The sequence below is a fragment of the Anomaloglossus baeobatrachus genome, chromosome 11 (genome assembly GCF_048569485.1).
Source record: "Anomaloglossus baeobatrachus isolate aAnoBae1 chromosome 11, aAnoBae1.hap1, whole genome shotgun sequence".
NCBI lineage: Eukaryota > Metazoa > Chordata > Amphibia > Anura > Aromobatidae > Anomaloglossus > Anomaloglossus baeobatrachus.
In genome coordinates, this window is record NC_134363.1 from 96,174,825 (window position 1) to 96,193,261 (window position 18,437).

At 50.6% G+C, this 18,437-nt stretch overlaps 1 protein-coding gene across 1 annotated transcript in view; it reads right to left on the bottom strand.

Annotated features, from left to right (window-relative positions):
* Nucleotides 1-15,748, bottom strand: part of LIG1 (DNA ligase 1) — a 793,173-nt gene extending 777,425 nt beyond the window's left edge. Inside the window, exon 1 of the mRNA XM_075328748.1 lies at nt 15,542-15,748. The gene's annotated coding sequence lies outside the window, so the exon portion shown is untranslated. The remainder of the gene's footprint in view (nt 1-15,541) is intronic.
* Between the last annotated feature and the right edge of the window lie 2,689 nt (nt 15,749-18,437).

Genomic DNA, 18,437 nt, shown 5'->3' on the forward strand with positions numbered 1-18,437 from the left:
CGACCCGCCGATAGCTTCATAGACAGATTGCAACCAGAGGGCTGTCTGTCTGTCAATGGCATCTTTAAGTGAAGTCCCATCTTCCACTGCAACTATAGATCTAGCCGCAAGCCTGGAGATTGGGGGATCCACCCTTGGAGCGCTTGAGCACGTCAGGGGGGAAGAGACAACGCGTATCCTCAATACGGTTGGAGAAACGCTTATCGGGATAAGCGTGGTGTTCCTGGACTGCTTCTCTGGAGTCAGAGTGACCAGAAAAGTACTCAATATACGCTTGAGATACCGAAATAGGGATTTCTTCTGCTGTGAAGCTGACCCCTCCACTGGAGGAGTTGAGGGAGAAATACCCAACCTTCCATTGATGGACGCTAGAAGATTATTCACTATAGCGTCACCATCCGGTGTATCCGGATTGAGAGCGGTCTCAGGATCAGAGTCCTGAACAGCTACGTCTGCATCATCATACAGAGAGTACTGTGATGAAGTCGAGGGCCGTTCTTAGGGAGCTCGCTTAGGCCGTCTGGGACTGTCGTCCGTGTCAGAGCCTGCACCCTGGGATGCATGGGACCCTCCTGGAGCCATGATTTGTTTCGAAATCAGGGTGGCCAGGGGCATTGAATCAACATTGCCCAAGGTCTGTCTGGACTGCAAAGTCTGTAAGATGTTAGTCATAGTCACAGACAATATATCAGCGGAAACTGCAACTCCGTCCCTGTCCCTGGACAGGGATCACAGGTGGTTCTTTTGGCCACCTGTAGCAGAGACCCCGTTGAGTAATTGCACACACTGGGGGTCCTGGAACAGTATCGCATGCAGTACAAGCAGCATAGAAAGCCTGTGCCTTGGCACCCATGGTTTTTTTTTTTTTTTTTATTTTTGCTGTTGCTGTCTAGCCATCTAGGAGCATTAGCCAAGAATAGCGACCGTACAGTGCAATGTATAGCATACAAGCATGAAGTACAATAAACACTTCAGCACATGCAGTACAAGGAGCATAGAAAGCCTGTGCCTTGGCACCTTTGCTTTTCTGCTGCCGTTGTCTAGTTATTCAGGAGCATTAGCCAAGAAAAGCGACATACAGTGAATGTATAGCATACAAGCATGAAAATAACCACTGCAGCACATGCAATCCAAGCAGCATTGAAAGCTTGTGCCTTAGCACCATTGCTGTTTGCTGCCGCTGTCTAGCCATCTAGGCGGGTAGACAGCCAAGAATAGCCCTTACAGTGCAATGTAAAGCATACAAGCATAAAGGACACATGACACTGCAGCACATGCAAGACAAGCAGCATATAGAGTCTGTGCTTTAGCACCCCTGATCTTTTGCTGCTGTTTCTAGGTCTGCATCCTGAACAGCGACCGTACAAAAGTACAACAGGACACTTCGGCATTAGTGGGTCAGCACTTTAGTTGCCGCTTACCGCCCGTACAAAAGCGGGTGTGTGGCGCCGGAATCCTGTGCTGGTAGCTCGGCGCTTGTCTCCGTTTTCCCGCTCTGCGTGCCGGAATGGCTGCCGGCGTCCAGAGGAGAGGGGCGGGCCGAGGGCGTGCCCGAGACAAGAGCGGGAACCCGGCGCCCACTGTGTCTAGTGAAGGGGGCTGGAGAATGCAAATAAGGCTCCAGCCCTCGGCGCTGCTATAGAACAGCGTCTCTCCCTTTCCCTGAGTGACAGGGTGGGGGCGGAAACGAAGCGGCGCTAGGCCGCAAAAGCCAGGGACTAAAGTTAGAAGCGCCGCCGCCGTAAAAGCGCGGTCGGCGCGTCCCCGGCGCACTACAAGTCGCAGCTGCGCCGCCGCTCCAGGGGCGGTCGGCGCGGCGGTCCCCACACGTAAAGTCCCCCAGTAATCTGCAGGGACTATAAGCCCAGCGCACAGCGCTACAGTCCCCGGCGCACTAGCACACCCAGCAAGCCTGGAGTGTGCGTGGCCTGCCATACGGGGACACAGAGTACCTGAAAGTTGCAGGGCCTTGTCCCTGAACGGCACTCCCGCTCCACATCCAGCAGGTTCTATGGGTCTGTGGATGGAGCCCGGCTTCAGGGCTTGGTGGCCGGAAAGATCCCACTTCCTCAGAGCCCCTCAGGGGGATGGGGAAGGAAAACAGCATGTGGGCTCCAGCCTCCGTACCAGCAATAGGTACCTCAACCTTACAAACCGCAAGTGGGGTGAGAAGGGAGCATGCTGGGGGCCCTTTAGTATGGGCCCTCTTTTCTTCCATCCGATATAGTCAGCAGCTACTGCTGACTAAACAGTGGAGCTTATGCATGGATGTGTGCCTCCTTCGCACAAAGCTTGAAAAAGTGAGCAGCCCGTGATCCCACGGGGGGTGTATAGCCAGAAGGGGAGGGGCCTTACACTTTTTAGTGTAATGCTTTGTGTGGCCTCCGGAGGCAGTAGCTATACACCCAATCGTCTGGGTCTCCCAATAGAGCGCCGAAGAAACCCACTTTTCACAGATTTGAATAAGTAACCAGTGTTTTTGAGGGGTTAAATGGCTTTGGGCCACTGACCTCACACCACATTTACATACCTAGTGATGCCACACATCAAATTCAGATCACTCCAGCCTGGCCCAAACAGGTTCTGGGCATCAGAACTGGCATCAAAGTGGGCACACAGCCAATTTTCACAGATTTGAATAAGTAACCAGTGTTTTTGAGGGGTTAAATGGCTTTGGGCCACTGATCTGACACCACATTTACATACCTAGTGATGCCACACATCAAATTCAGATCACTCCAGCCTGGCCCAAACAGGTTCTGGGCATCAGAACTGGCATCAAAGTGGGCAAAACCCACTTTTCACAGATTTGAATAAGTAACCAGTGTTTTTGAGGGGTTAAATGGCTTTGGGCCACTGACCTCACACCACATTTACATACCTAGTGATGCCTCACATCAAATTCAGATCTCTCCAGCCTGGCCCAAACAGGTTCTGGGCACCAGAACTGGCATCAAAGTGGGCAAAACCCACTTTTCACAGATTTGAATAAGTAACCAGTGTTTTTGAGGAGTTAAATGGCTTTGGGCCACTAATCTGACACCACATTTACATACCTAGTGATGCCACACATCAAATTCAGATCACTCCAGCCTGGCCCAGACAGGTTCTGGGCATCAGAACTGGCATCAAAGTGGTAAAAATCCCAGTTTTCACAGATTTGAATAAGTAACCAGTGTTTTTGAGGGGTTAAATGGCTTTGGGCCACTGATCTGACACCACATTTACATACCTAGTGATGCCACACATCAAATTCAGATCACTCCAGCCTGGCCCAAACAGGTTCTGGGCATCAGAACTGGCATCAAAGTGGTAAAAATCCCAGTTTTCACAGATTTGAATAAGTAACCAGTGTTTTTGAGGGGTTAAATGGCTTTGGGCCACTGATCTCACACCACATTTACATACCTAGTGATGCCACACATCAAATTCAGATCACTCCAGCCTGGCCCAAACAGGTTCTGGGCATCAGAACTGGCATCAAAGTGGGCAAAACCCCAGTTTTCACAGATTTGAATAAGTAACTGGTGTTTTTGAGGGGTTAAATGGCTTTGCACCACTGATCTCACACCACATTTACATACCTAGTGATGACACACATAAAATTCAGATCACTTTAGCCTGGCCCAAACAGGTTCTGGGCATCAGAACTGGCATCAAAGTGGGCAAAACCCACTTTTCACAGATTTGAATAAGTAACCAGTGTTTTTGAGGGGTTAAATGGCTTTGGGCCACTGACCTCACACCACATTTACATACCTAGTGATGCCACACATAAAATTCAGATCACTCCAGCCTGGCCCAAACAGGTTCTGGGCAGTAGAACTGGCATCAAAGTGGGCAAAACCCACTTTTCACAGATTTGAATAAGTAACCAGTGTTTTTGAGGGGTTAAATGGCTTTGGGCCACTGACCTCACACCACATTTACATACCTAGTGATGACACACATCAAATTCAGATCACTCCAGCCTGGCTCAAACAGGTTCTGGGCATCAGAACTGGCATCAAAGTGGGCAAAACCCACTTTTCACAGATTTGAATAAGTAACCAGTGTTTTTGAGGGGTTAAATGGCTTTGGGCCACTGACCTCACACCACATTTACATACCTAGTGATGCCACACATCAAATTCAGATCACTCCAGCCTGGCTCAAACAGGTTCTGGGCATCAGAACTGGCATCAAAGTGGTAAAAATCCCAGTTTTCACAGATTTGAATAAGTAACCAGTGTTTTTGAGGGGTTAAATGGCTTTGGGCCACTGATCTCACACCACATTTACATACCTAGTGATGCCACACATCAAATTCAGATTACTCCAGCCTGGCCCAAACAGGTTCTGGGCATCAGAACTGGCATCAAAGTGGGCAAATGGCCAGTTTTCACAGATTTGAATAAGTAACCAGTGTTTTTGAGGGTTAAATGGCTTTGGGCCACTGACCTCACACCACATTTACATACCTAGTGATGACACACATCAAATTCAGATCACTTCAGCCTGGCCCAAACAGGTTCTGGGCATCAGAACTGGCATCAACGTGGTAAAAATCCCAGTTTTCACAGATTTGAATAAGTAACTGGTGTTTTTGAAGGGTTAAATGGCTTTGGGCCACTGATCTGACACCACATTTACATACCTAGTGATGCCACACATCAAATTCAGATCACTCCAGCCTGGCCCAAACAGGTTCTGGGCAGTAGAACTGGCATCAAAGTGGGCAAAACCCACTTTTCACAGATTTGAATAAGTAACCAGTGTTTTTGAGGGGTTAAATGGCTTTGGGCCACTGACCTCACACCACATTTACATACCTAGTGATGACACACATCAAATTCAGATCACTCCAGCCTGGCTCAAACAGGTTCTGGGCATCAAAACTGGCATCCAAGTGGGCAAAACCCACTTTTCACAGATTTGAATAAGTAACCAGTGTTTTTGAGGGGTTAAATGGCTTTGGGCCACTGATCTCACACCACATTTACATACCTAGTGATGCCACACATGATGCCCAGAACCTGTTTGGGCCAGGCTGGAGTGATCTGAATTTGATGTGTGGCATCACTAGGTATGTAAATGTGGTGTGAGGTCAGTGGCCCAAAGCCATTTAACCCCTCAAAAACACTGGTTACTTATTCAAATCTGTGAAAAGTGGGTTTTGCCCACTTTGATGCCAGTTCTGATGCCCAGAACCTGTTTGGGCCAGGCTGGAGAGATCTGAATTTGATGTGTGGCATCACTAGGTATGTAAATGTGGTGTGAGGTCAGTGGCCCAAAGCCATTTAACCCCTCAAAAACACTGGTTACTTATTCAAATCTGTGAAAACTGGGATTTTTACCACTTTGATGCCAGTTCTGATGCCCAGAACCTGTTTGGGCCAGGCTGGAGTGATCTGAATTTGATGTGTGGCATCACTAGGTATGTAAATGTGGTGTCAGATCAGTGGCCCAAAGCCATTTAACCCCTCAAAAGAAGGGAATTTTGTTACTTACCGTAAATTCCTTTTCTTCTAGCTCTTATTGGGAGACCCAGACGATTGGGGTATAGCTACTGCCCTCCGGAGGCCACACAAAGCATTACACTAAAAACTAAACACTTACATACCTAGTGATGACACACATAAAATTCAGATCACTCCAGCCTGGCCCAAACAGGTTCTGGGCATCAGAACTGGCATCAAAGTGGTAAAAATCCCAGTTTTCACAGATTTGAATAAGTAACTGGTGTTTTTGAAGGGTTAAATGGCTTTGGGCCACTGATCTCACACCACATTTACATACCCAGTGATGCCACACAACAAATTCAGATCACTACAGCCTGGCCCAAACAGGTTCTGGGCATCAGAACTGGTATCAAGATGGGCAAAACCCCAGTTTTCACAGATTTGAATAAGTAACCAGTGTTTTTGAGGGGTTAAATGGCTTTGGGCCACTGATCTGACACCACATTTACATACCTAGTGATGACACACATAAAATTCAGATCACTTTAGCCTGGCCCAAACAGGTTCTGGGCATCAGAACTGGCATCAAAGTGGGCAAAACCCCAGTTTTCACAGATTTTAATAAGTAACTGGTGTTTTTGAGGGGTTAAATGGCTTTGGGCCACTGATCTCACACCACATTTACATACCTAGTGATGCCACACATGAAATTCAGATCACTTTAGCCTGGCCCAAACAGGTTCTGGGCATCAGAACTGGCATCAAAGTGGGCAAAACCCCAGTTTTCACAGATTTGAATAAGTAACCAGTGTTTCTTCAGCGCTCTATTGGGAGACCCAGACGATTGGGGTATAGCTACTGCCCTCCGGAGGCCACACAAAGCACTACACTAAAAAGTGCAAGGCCCCTCCCCCTCTGGCTATACCCCCCCGTGGTATCACGGGTTCTCCAGTTTTAGTGCCAAAGCAAGAAGGAGGAAGCCAATAACTGGTTTAAACAAATTAACTCCGAATAACGTCGGAGAACTGAAAAACCGTTCAACATGAACAACATGTGTACCCGCAAACAACCAAGAAATCCCGAAGGACAACAGGGCGGGTGCTGGGTCTCCCAATAAGAGCTAGAAGAAAAGGAATTTACGGTAAGTAACAAAATTCCCTTCTTCTTCAGCGCTCTATTGGGAGACCCAGACGATTGGGACGTCCAAAAGCTGTCCCTGGGTGGGTAAAGAGATACCTCATGTTAGAGCTGCAAAACAGCCCTCCCCTACGGGGATGTCACTGCCGCCTGCAGGACTCTTCTACCTAAGCTGGCATCCGCCGAAGCATAGGTATGCACCTGATAATGTTTGGTGAAAGTGTGCAGACTCGACCAGGTAGCTGCCTGGCACACCTGTTGAGCCGAAGCCTGGTGTCGTAGCGCCCAGGACGCACTCACGGCTCTGGTTGAATGGGCTTTCAGCCCTGAAAGAACCGGAAGCCCTGCAAAACGGTAGGCTTCCAGAATTGGTTCTTTGATCCATCGAGCCAGGGTGGCTTTAGAAGCCTGCAACCTCTTGCGCGTACCAGCGACAAGGGCATCGGAACGGCGTACGGGCGCCGTGCGTGAAATGTAGATTCTGAGTGCTCTCACCAGATCTAGCAAACGTAAATCATTCTCATACCGGTGAACCGGATGAGTGCAAAAGGACGGTAAGGAGATATCCTGATTAAGATGAAACGAGGATACTACCTTAGGGAGAAACTCCGGAATGATGCGCAGCACTACCTTGTCCTGGTGAAACACCAGGAAGGGAGCCTTGGATGACAGAGCTGCCAGCTCAGACACTCGCCGAAGCGATGTGATCGCAACGAGAAACGCCACCTTCTGTGACAGGCGAGAAAAGGAAACTTCCTTCAGAGGCTCGAAAGGCGGCTTCTGGAGAGCAACTAGAACCCTGTTCAGATCCCATGGATCCAACGGCCGCTTGTACGGGGGTACGATATGACAAACCCCCTGCGGGAACGTGCGCACCTTAGAAAGACGTGCTAGACGCTTCTGAAAAAACACGGATAGTGCTGAGACTTGCCCTTTGAGGGAGTCTAGCGACAAGCCCTTTTCTAACTCCTATTGTAGGAAGGAAAGAAAGATAGGCAATGCAAATGGCCAGGGAGACACTCCCTGAGTAGAGCACCAGATTAAGAAAACCTTCCACGTTCTGTGGTAGATCTTAGCAGACGTGGGCTTCCTAGCCTGTCTCATGGTGGCAACGACCCCTTGGGATAATCCTGAAGACGCTAGGATCCAGGACACACAAGCCACACAGTCAGGTTCAGGGCCGCAGAATTCCGATGGAGAAAACGGCCCTTGAGACAGTAAGTCTGGTCGGTCTGGTAGTGACCCCGGTCGGCCGACCGTGAGATGCCACAGATCCGGGTACCACGATCTCCTCGGCCAGTCTGGTGCGACGAGTATGACGCGGCTGCAATCGGATCTGATTTTTTCGCAGTACTCTGGGCAAGAGTGCCAGAGGTGGAAACACATATGTGAGCCGGAACTGCGACCAATCTTGCACTAAGGCGTCTGCCGCCAGAGCTCTGTGATCGCGCGATCGTGCCATAAATGCCGGGACCTTGTTGGTGTGCCGAGACGCCATTAGGACGACGTCCGGCCCCCCCCCAGCGGCAACAGATTTCCTGAAACACGTCCGGGTGAAGGGACCATTCCCCCGCGTCCATGCCCTGGCGACTGAGGAAGCCCGCTTCCCAGTTTTCTACGCCCGGGATGTGAACTGCGGATATGGTGGATGCTGTGTCCTCCACCCACATGAGGATTCGCCGGACTTCCTGGAAGGCTGCTGACTGCGTGTCCCTCCTTGGTGGTTGATGTATGCCACCGCTGTGGAGATGTCCGACTGGATTCGGATCTGCTCCCTTCTAACCACTTTTGGAAAGCTAATAGGGTAAGATACCCTGCCCCGATTTCCAGCACATCGAACTGAAGGGTGGACTCCTGCTGAGTCCACGTCCCCTGAGCCATGTGGCGGAGACAAACTGCTCCCCACCCTGACAGACTCGTATCTGTCGTGACCACTGCCCAGGATGGGGGCTATGGCAATGAGGTGGGAATAAGCCACTATTGCAGAGAGTCCTCGGCCGTCAGGGAAAGGGAGACTTCCCGTCCAGGGAGGTTGACTGCCCATCCCATTGGCCCCATTGCCGTTGGCGCAGATGAAACTGCGCAAAGAGAACTGCCTCGATGGCTGCCACCATCTTCCTTAGGAAGTGCATGAGGCGCCTTAAGGGGTGCGACTGGCCTTGAAGGAGAGACTGCACCTCTGTCCGCAGTGAACGCTGCTGGTTCAGCGGAAGCTTCACTATGGCTGATAGAGTATGAAACTCCATGCCGAGATACGTTAGTGATTGAGTCGGAGACAGATTTGACCTTGCCAAATTGATGATCCACCCGAAAGTCTGGAGAGTCTCCAGCGTAACATTCAGGCTGCGTTGGCATGCCTCGAGGGAGGTTACTTTGACGAGTAGATCGTCCAAGTACGGAATCACCGGGTGTCCGTGAGAGTGCAAGACTGCTACCACTGCTGCCATGACCTTGGTGCCCACCCGTGGGGCTGTCGCCAGACTAAATGGCAGAGCTACGAACAGAAGATGTTCGTCTCCTATCACAAAACGTAGAAAACGTTGGTGCTCCGTAGCAATTGGCACGTAGAGATAGGCATCTTTGATGTCTGTTGAGGCAAGGAAGTCTCCTCGAGACATTGAGGCAATGACGGATCGGAGGGATCCCATCCGGAACCGCCTGGCGTTCGCATGCTCGTTGAGCAGTCTCAGAACCAGAACAGGACGGAAGGAACCGTCCATTTTTGGAGCCACAAAGAGATTGGAGTACAAACCCTCGCCCTCGTTCCTGAGGGGGGACAGGGATCACCACTCCTTCTGCTCTTAGAGCGTCCACCGCCTGCAGCAGGGCATCTGCTCGGTGGAGAGGTGGGGCCGTTCTGAAGAATGGAGTCGGAGGACGAGAACAGAACACTGTCCTGTGCACGTGAGCACAATGTCCGTCACCCACCGGTCTGTGACCTGTGGCAGCTAAATGTCGCCAAAGGCGGGGGAGTCTGCCATCAACCGCGGATGCGGAGAGAGAGAGAGAGAGCTGAGAGTCCTGAGGAGACCGCCTTGGTAGCGGTTCCTCCGACTGCCTTCCTTGGGCGGGATTGAGCCCGGCCGGAATCTGAGCCCGTCTGAGGTTTTGTAGCCCTTTTGCACGAGGACAATTGGGACCTGCCGGAGCTTGGGAAGGACCGAAACCTCGACTGTACTTTTAGGACAGCATTAACAGGGTAAGTCGCAGTGCAGACATTGCGGGGTTACGGACGCCTCTGCGGTACAGATGTCCCTGCTCAAGGTCAGCTGCGCAAGAACAGCAGAAAAGGTTAGGTTGCCAATACGGCTGTGGATGCCGGAGCAACCGACACGCCGATAGCCTCCTAGACAGATTTCAACCAGAGTCCATCTGTCTGTGAATGGCATCTTGAAGTGAAGCCCCATCTCCAGCGCAACTATGGCTCTATATGCAAGCCTGGAGATTGGAGAATCCACCTTTGGACCCTGGGTCCAGCGCTGACCACGTCAGGGGAAAAAAGGGATAACGTGTATCCTAAAAACGTTTGGAGAAGACGCTTATCTGGTAAGCGTGGTGTTTCTGGACTGCTTCTCTGAAGTCAGCGTGGCCAGAAAAATACTCAATATCTGCGTGAGACACTGAAAAGGAACTTCTCCTGTTCGTCTCCTATCTCCACTGGGGGAGCTGAGGGAGAAAGATCCAACCTTCCATTGATGGACGGTATAGGATCATTCCGTATGGCGTTACCACCCGGTGTATCCGGATTGAGAGCGATGTCAGTATCAAAGCCCTGAAGAGCTGCCTTTTGGTCAAGTAGATTGCCCATGGGTGCAAGTCTCTATATTATGACTACTCCGTCCCTGTCCATGGACAGGGTTGACAGGAGGTTTCTTTGGCCACGACTAGTAGAGACCCCGGCAGACGAAGTGCTAGAGACCCCGGCAGACGAAGTGCTACAGGGGAGCATGCACACAATGAGACGGTGTCATGAACAGCATCCCATGTAGTAAAAACAGCACTGAAATCTGTGTTGCTTTTTTGCCGCTGCCGACTAGCTATCTAGAAGTATATAGCCAAGATTGGTGACCGTACATTGCAATGTATAGCATACAAGCATAAAGTACAAATGACCACTGCAGCACAAGCAATACAAGCAGCATAGAAGCCTGTGCCCTGGCACCTCTGCTCTTCTGCTGCTGTATACTAGTCATCTAGGGGAATATAGCCCAGAAGAGTGACCATACAGTGCAATGTATAGCATACAAGCACAAGTACAAATGCACACTGCAGCCCATGCAATACAAGCAGCATAGAAAAAAACCTGTGCCCCAGCACCCTTGGTTTTCTGCTGCTGTAGTCTAGCCATTCCAGAAGAATATAGCTAATACTAGCGACTGTACAGTGCAATGTATAGCATATCAGCATAAACACAAATGAACACCTCAGTCGTGCAAAACAAGCAGCTTAGAAAGCCTGTGCTTTAGCACACCTGCTTTCCTGCTGCTGATGTGTCGCTCCCCAAGCGGGCATATAGCGACCTATGCAGTTAAAAACAACACATGTATACACTGCAGTTATATCGTGGTCAGCACTATTGTGCCTCTTACCGCCCGCCTATAAGCGGGTGTATGATCGCCACTGTCCTGCCTTGGTGCCCTGAGCTCTGCAGTAATGGCTGCCGGCTTCTTCCCCAGCTCGTGTGAGTAGGGGCGGGCCGTGGGCGTGCCCCCAAGGCAGAGCGGGAATCCGGCGTCCGACAGAGTGCAGTGAGAGGGCTGGAGCATGTAAAAAGGCTCCAGCCCTCGGCGCTGCTGATTGCTCAGCGCCTGTCCCCTTCCCTGAGTGACAGGGAGGGGGCGGGAACGAAGCGGCACTAGGCCGCAGAAGCCGGGGACTGGAGTTATAAGCGCCGCCGCCGTAAAAGCGCGGTCGGCGCCCAGTCCCCGGCGAACTACAAGTCCCAGCCGCGCCGCCGCTCCCGGAGCGTCCGGCGCGGTAGTTCCCAAAACACAAAGTCACTCAGCAAAGCTGCAGTGACTGTAACCCTTTACTGTCCCCGGCGCACTAGCACACCCAGCAAGTCTGGAGTGTGCTGTGCCTGTGTGTACGGGGACACAGAGTACCTGTAATGGTGCAGGGCCATGTCCCTGAACGGTACTCCAGCTCCGTATCCAGCAGGTTCAAATGGGTCTGTGGATGGAGCCCGGCGTCAGAGCTTTGAGGCCGGCAGGATCCCACTTCCTCAGAGCCCCTCAGGGGGATGTGGAAGGAAAGCAGCATGTGGGCTCCAGCCTCCGTACCAGCAATAGGTACCTCAACCTTACAACACCATCCAGGGGTGAGAAGGGAGCATGCTGGGGACACTATATGTGTCCTCTTTTCTTCCATCCGAAATAGTCAGCAGCTACTGCTGACTAAAATCTGTGGAGCTATGCGTGGATGTCTGACCTCCTTCGCACACAAAGCTAAAACTGGAGAACCCGTGATACCACGGGGGGGTATAGCCAGAGGGGGAGGGGCCTTGCACTTTTTAGTGTAGTGCTTTGTGTGGCCTCCGGAGGGCAGTAGCTATACCCCAATCGTCTGGGTCTCCCAATAGAGCGCTGAAGAAACACTGGTTACTTATTCAAATCTGTGAAAACTGGGGTTTTGCCCACTTTGATGCCAGTTCTGATGCCCAGAACCTGTTTGGGCCAGGCTAAAGTGATCTGAATTTCATGTGTGGCATCACTAGGTATGTAAATGTGGTGTGAGATCAGTGGCCCAAAGCCATTTAACCCCTCAAAAACACCAGTTACTTATTAAAATCTGTGAAAACTGGGGTTTTGCCCACTTTGATGCCAGTTCTGATGCCCAGAACCTGTTTGGGCCAGGCTAAAGTGATCTGAATTTTATGTGTGTCATCACTAGGTATGTAAATGTGGTGTCAGATCAGTGGCCCAAAGCCATTTAACCCCTCAAAAACACTGGTTACTTATTCAAATCTGTGAAAACTGGGGTTTTGCCCATCTTGATACCAGTTCTGATGCCCAGAACCTGTTTGGGCCAGGCTGTAGTGATCTGAATTTGTTGTGTGGCATCACTGGGTATGTAAATGTGGTGTGAGATCAGTGGCCCAAAGCCATTTAACCCTTCAAAAACACCAGTTACTTATTCAAATCTGTGAAAACTGGGATTTTTACCACTTTGATGCCAGTTCTGATGCCCAGAACCTGTTTGGGCCAGGCTGGAGTGATCTGAATTTTATGTGTGTCATCACTAGGTATGTAAATGTGGTGTGAGATCAGTGGCCCAAAGCCATTTAACCCCTCAAAAACACTGGTTACTTATTCAAATCTGTGAAAACTGGGATTTTTACCACTTTGATGCCAGTTCTGATGCCCAGAACCTGTTTGGGCCAGGCTGGAGAGATCTGAATTTGATGTGTGGCATCACTAGGTATGTAAATGTGGTGTGAGGTCAGTGGCCCAAAGCCATTTAACCCCTCAAAAACACTGGTTACTTATTCAAATCTGTGAAAACTGGGATTTTTACCACTTTGATGCCAGTTCTGATGCCCAGAACCTGTTTGGGCCAGGCTGTAGTGATCTGAATTTGATTTGTGGCATCATCAGTTATGTAAATGTGGTGTGCGATCAGTGGCCCAAAGCCATTTAACCCCTCAAAAACACTGGTTACTTATTCAAATCTGTGAAAACTGAGATTTTTACCACTTTGATGCCAGTTCTGATGCCCAGAACCTGTTTGGGCCAGGCTGGAGTGATCTGAATTTGATGTGTGGCATCACTAGGTATGTAAATGTGGTGTCAGATCAGTGGCCCAAAGCCATTTAACCCTTCAAAAACACTGGTTACTTATTCAAATCTGTGAAAACTGTGGTTTTGCCCACTTTGATGCCAGTTCTGATGCCCAGAACCTGTTTGGGCCAGGCTAAAGTGATCTGAATTTGATGTGTGGCATCACTAGGTATGTAAATGTGGTGTGAGATCAGTGGCCCAAAGCCATTTAACCCCTCAAAAACACCAGTTACTTATTCAAATCTGTGAAAACTGGGGTTTTGCCCACTTTGATGCCAGTTCTGATGCCCAGAACCTGTTTGGGCCAGGCTAAAGTGATCTGAATTTTATGTGTGTCATCACTAGGTATGTAAATGTGGTGTCAGATCAGTGGCCCAAAGCCATTTAACCCCTCAAAAACACTGGTTACTTATTCAAATCTGTGAAAACTGGGGTTTTGCCCACTTTGATGCCAGTTCTGATACCCAGAACCTGTTTGGGCCAGGCTAAAGTGATCTGAATTTGATGTGTGGCATCACTAGGTATGTAAATGTGGTGTGAGATTAGTGGCCCAAAGCCATTTAACCCCTCAAAAACACCAGTTACTTATTCAAATCCGTGAAAACTGGGGTTTTGCCCACTTTGATGCCAGTTCTGATGCCCAGAACCTGTTTGGGCCAGGCTAAAGTGATCTGAATTTGATGTGTGGCATCACTAGGTATGTAAATGTGGTGTGAGATCAGTGGCCCAAAGCCATTTAACCTCTCAAAAACACTGGTTACTTATTCAAATCTGTGAAAACTGGGTTTTTGCCCACTTTGATGCCAGTTCTGATGCCCAGAACCTGTTTGGGCCAGGCTGGAGTGATCTGAATTTGATGTGTGGCATCACTAGGTATGTAAATGTGGTGTGAGATCAGTGGCCCAAAGCCATTTAACCCTTCAAAAACACCAGTTACTTATTCAAATCTGTGAAAACTGGGATTTTTACCACTTTGATGCCAGTTCTGATGCCCAGAACCTGTTTGGGCCAGGCTGAAGTGATCTGAATTTGATGTGTGGCATCACTAGGTATGTAAATGTGGTGTGAGATCAGTGGCCCAAAGCCATTTAACCCCTCAAAAACACTGGTTACTTATTCAAATCTGTGAAAACTGGGGTTTTGCCCACTTTGATGCCAGTTCTGATGCCCAGAACCTGTTTGGGCCAGGCTGTAGTGATCTGAATTTGATGTGTGGCATCACTAGGTATGTAAATGTGGTGTGAGATCAGTGGCCCAAAGCCATTTAACCCCTCAAAAACACTGGTTACTTATTCAAATCTGTGAAAACTGGGGTTTTGCCCACTTTGATGCCAGTTCTGATGCCCAGAACCTGTTTGGGCCAGGCTGTAGTGATCTGAATTTGATGTGTGGCATCACTAGATATGTAAATGTGGTGTGAGATCAGTGGCCCAAAGCCATTTAACCCCTCAAAAACACCAGTTACTTATTCAAATCTGTGAAAATTGGCTGTGTGCCCACTTTGATGCCAGTTTTGATGCCCAGAACCCCTTTGGGCCAGGCTGGAGACACTTGAGTTTGATTAGAGGCATCACTAGATATGCAATTTTGGTGTTAGATCAGTGGCCCAAAGCCATTTAACCCTTTAACTAACATACTTCGGTGCCCACTTTGATGCCCATTTTTTTGCCAGTTTTTTAATTTTCGCAGCTGGTTTTGAGTGTATGTATATTAGGGCTCATCAGTGCATTGTATTTTATTATTGTCATGTGTCATTTTTGTTGATAAATGCATAAAAAACTGAAAAAACTAAATTGCCGAATAAGAAACTGGACGAATAAGAAACCAACTTCAGCATCGTACTTTGCACAGGGGCCCATCAGACTCTGGTTACACCACTGGTAATCGGGAAAACGAGAACTATGTGCACAGGAGTGAGGAGAAAAAGCAACAGCGCAAACATGGGAAATGTCCAGGCATGGTGGGGCCAAGGAAGGTGAGCGGCGGTCACACAGCGTCGAGACACAAGGGCACCGGGAGAAACCGCACCACAACCGCAGCGGCCAGGAGCAGCACACGGCTCCTCACAAAAGACGTGCGGAAAAGGAAGGCCGCGGACAGCGCTCTAATTACTACAAGAGGCCGCACAGAGGCAGGGCGAGGACGAGACAGTAGACATTAATAGGAAATTATGCGTGCCCTCACCTCCACCAGTACAGCGCTCACGGCAGCGGCCTCACGGTCTTCTCAGCACGTTTAGCTTTCCCGCGAAAAGCCAGCTCCAGCTCCGCCCATCAGACCTCCTGCAATCGGTACCACATGATGTGTGCGTCGTGACGTTGTAAGCGGTTGCGAGGAAACCAGTATACGATGAATGCGCAGTTGCGAGGCAGCGAGTATGGAGCTACGCCTATCCGAGAAATGACGTCATACCTTTAAGGAGCCCATACAGTTACAGTCCAGCAGTGAGGAGCCCTGGGTACAGCTGGGGGATGTCTCACCGGGAATACCAATATACAGAGTCCAGCAGTGAGGAGCCCTGGGTACAGCTGGGGGATGTCTCACCGGGAATACCAATATACAGAGTCCAGCAGTGAGGAGCCCTGGGTACAGCTGGGGGATGTCTCACCGGGAATACCAATATACAGAGTCCAGCAGTGAGGAGCCCTGGGTACAGCTGGGGGATGTCTCACCGGGAATACCAATATACAGAGTCCAGCAGTGAGGAGCCCTGGGTACAGCTGGGGGATGTCTCACCGGGAATACCAATATACAGTGTCCAGCAGTGAGGAGCCCTGGGTACAGCTGGGGGATGTCTCACCGGGAATACCAATATACAGAGTCCAGCAGTGAGGAGCCCTGGGTACAGCTGGGGGATGTCTCACCGGGAATACCAATATACAGTGTCCAGCAGTGAGGAGCCCTGGGTACAGCTGGGGGATGTCTCACCGGGAATACCAATATACAGAGTCCAGCAGTGAGGAGCCCTGGGTACAGCTGGGGGATGTCTCACCGGGAATACCAATATACAGAGTCCAGCAGTGAGGAGCCCTGGGTACAGCTGGGGGATGTCTCACCGGGAATACCAATATACAGAGTCCAGCAGTGAGGAGCCCTGGGTACAGCTGGGGGATGTCTCACCGGGAATACCAATATACAGTGTCCAGCAGTGAGGAGCCCTGGGTACAGCTGGGGGATGTCTCACCGGGAATACCAATATACAGAGTCCAGCAGTGAGGAGCCCTGGGTATAGCTGGGGGGATGTCTCACCGGGAATACCAATATACAGTGTCCAGCAGTGAGGAGCCCTGGGTACAGCTGGGGGATGTCTCACCGGGAATACCAATATACAGAGTCCAGCAGTGAGGAGCCCTGGGTACAGCTGGGGGATGTCTCACCGGGAATACCAATATACAGAGTCCAGCAGTGAGGAGCCCTGGGTACAGCTGGGGGATGTCTCACCGGGAATACCAATATACAGAGTCCAGCAGTGAGGAGCCCTGGGTACAGCTGGGGGATGTCTCACCGGGAATACCAATATACAGAGTCCAGCAGTGAGGAGCCCTGGGTACAGCTGGGGGATGTCTCACCGGGAATACCAATATACAGAGTCCAGCAGTGAGGAGCCCTGGGTACAGCTGGGGGATGTCTCACCGGGAATACCAATATACAGAGTCCAGCAGTGAGGAGCCCTGGGTACAGCTGGGGGATGTCTCACCGGGAATACCAATATACAGTGTCCAGCAGTGAGGAGCCCTGGGTACAGCTGGGGGATGTCTCACCGGGAATACCAATATACAGAGTCCAGCAGTGAGGAGCCCTGGGTACAGCTGGGGGATGTCTCACCGGGAATACCAATATACAGAGTCCAGCAGTGAGGAGCCCTGGGTACAGCTGGGGGATGTCTCACCGGGAATACCAATATACAGAGTCCAGCAGTGAGGAGCCCTGGGTACAGCTGGGGGATGTCTCACCGGGAATACCAATATACAGAGTCCAGCAGTGAGGAGCCCTGGGTACAGCTGGGGGATGTCTCACCGGGAATACCAATATACAGAGTCCAGCAGTGAGGAGCCCTGGGTACAGCTGGGGGATGTCTCACCGGGAATACCAATATACAGAGTCCAGCAGTGAGGAGCCCTGGGTACAGCTGGGGGATGTCTCACCGGGAATACCAATATACAGAGTCCAGCAGTGAGGAGCCCTGGGTACAGCTGGGGGATGTCTCACCGGGAATACCAATATACAGAGTCCAGCAGTGAGGAGCCCTGGGTACAGCTGGGGGGATGTCTCACCGGGAATACCAATATACAGAGTCCAGCAGTGAGGAGCCCTGGGTACAGCTGGGGGATGTCTCACCGGGAATACCAATATACAGAGTCCAGCAGTGAGGAGCCCTGGGTACAGCTGGGGGATGTCTCACCGGGAATACCAATATACAGAGTCCAGCAGTGAGGAGCCCTGGGTACAGCTGGGGGATGTCTCACCGGGAATACCAATATACAGAGTCCAGCAGTGAGGAGCCCTGGGTACAGCTGGGGGATGTCTCACCGGGAATACCAATATACAGAGTCCAGCAGTGAGGAGCCCTGGGTACAGCTGGGGGATGTCTCACCGGGAATACCAATATACAGAGTCCAGCAGTGAGGAGCCCTGGGTACAGCTGGGGGATGTCTCACCGGGAATACCAATATACAGAGTCCAGCAGTGAGGAGCCCTGGGTACAGCTGGGGGATGTCTCACCGGGAATACCAATATACAGAGTCCAGCAGTGAGGAGCCCTGGGTACAGCTGGGGGATGTCTCACCGGGAATACCAATATACAGAGTCCAGCAGTGAGGAGCCCTGGGTACAGCTGGGGGATGTCTCCCCGGGAATACCAATATACAGAGTCCAGCAGTGAGGAGCCCTGGGTACAGCTGGGGGATGTCTCACCGGGAATACCAATATACAGTGTCCAGCAGTGAGGAGCCCTGGGTACAGCTGGGGGATGTCTCACCGGGAATACCAATATACAGAGTCCAGCAGTGAGGAGCCCTGGGTACAGCTGGGGGATGTCTCACCGGGAATACCAATATACAGTGTCCAGCAGTGAGGAGCC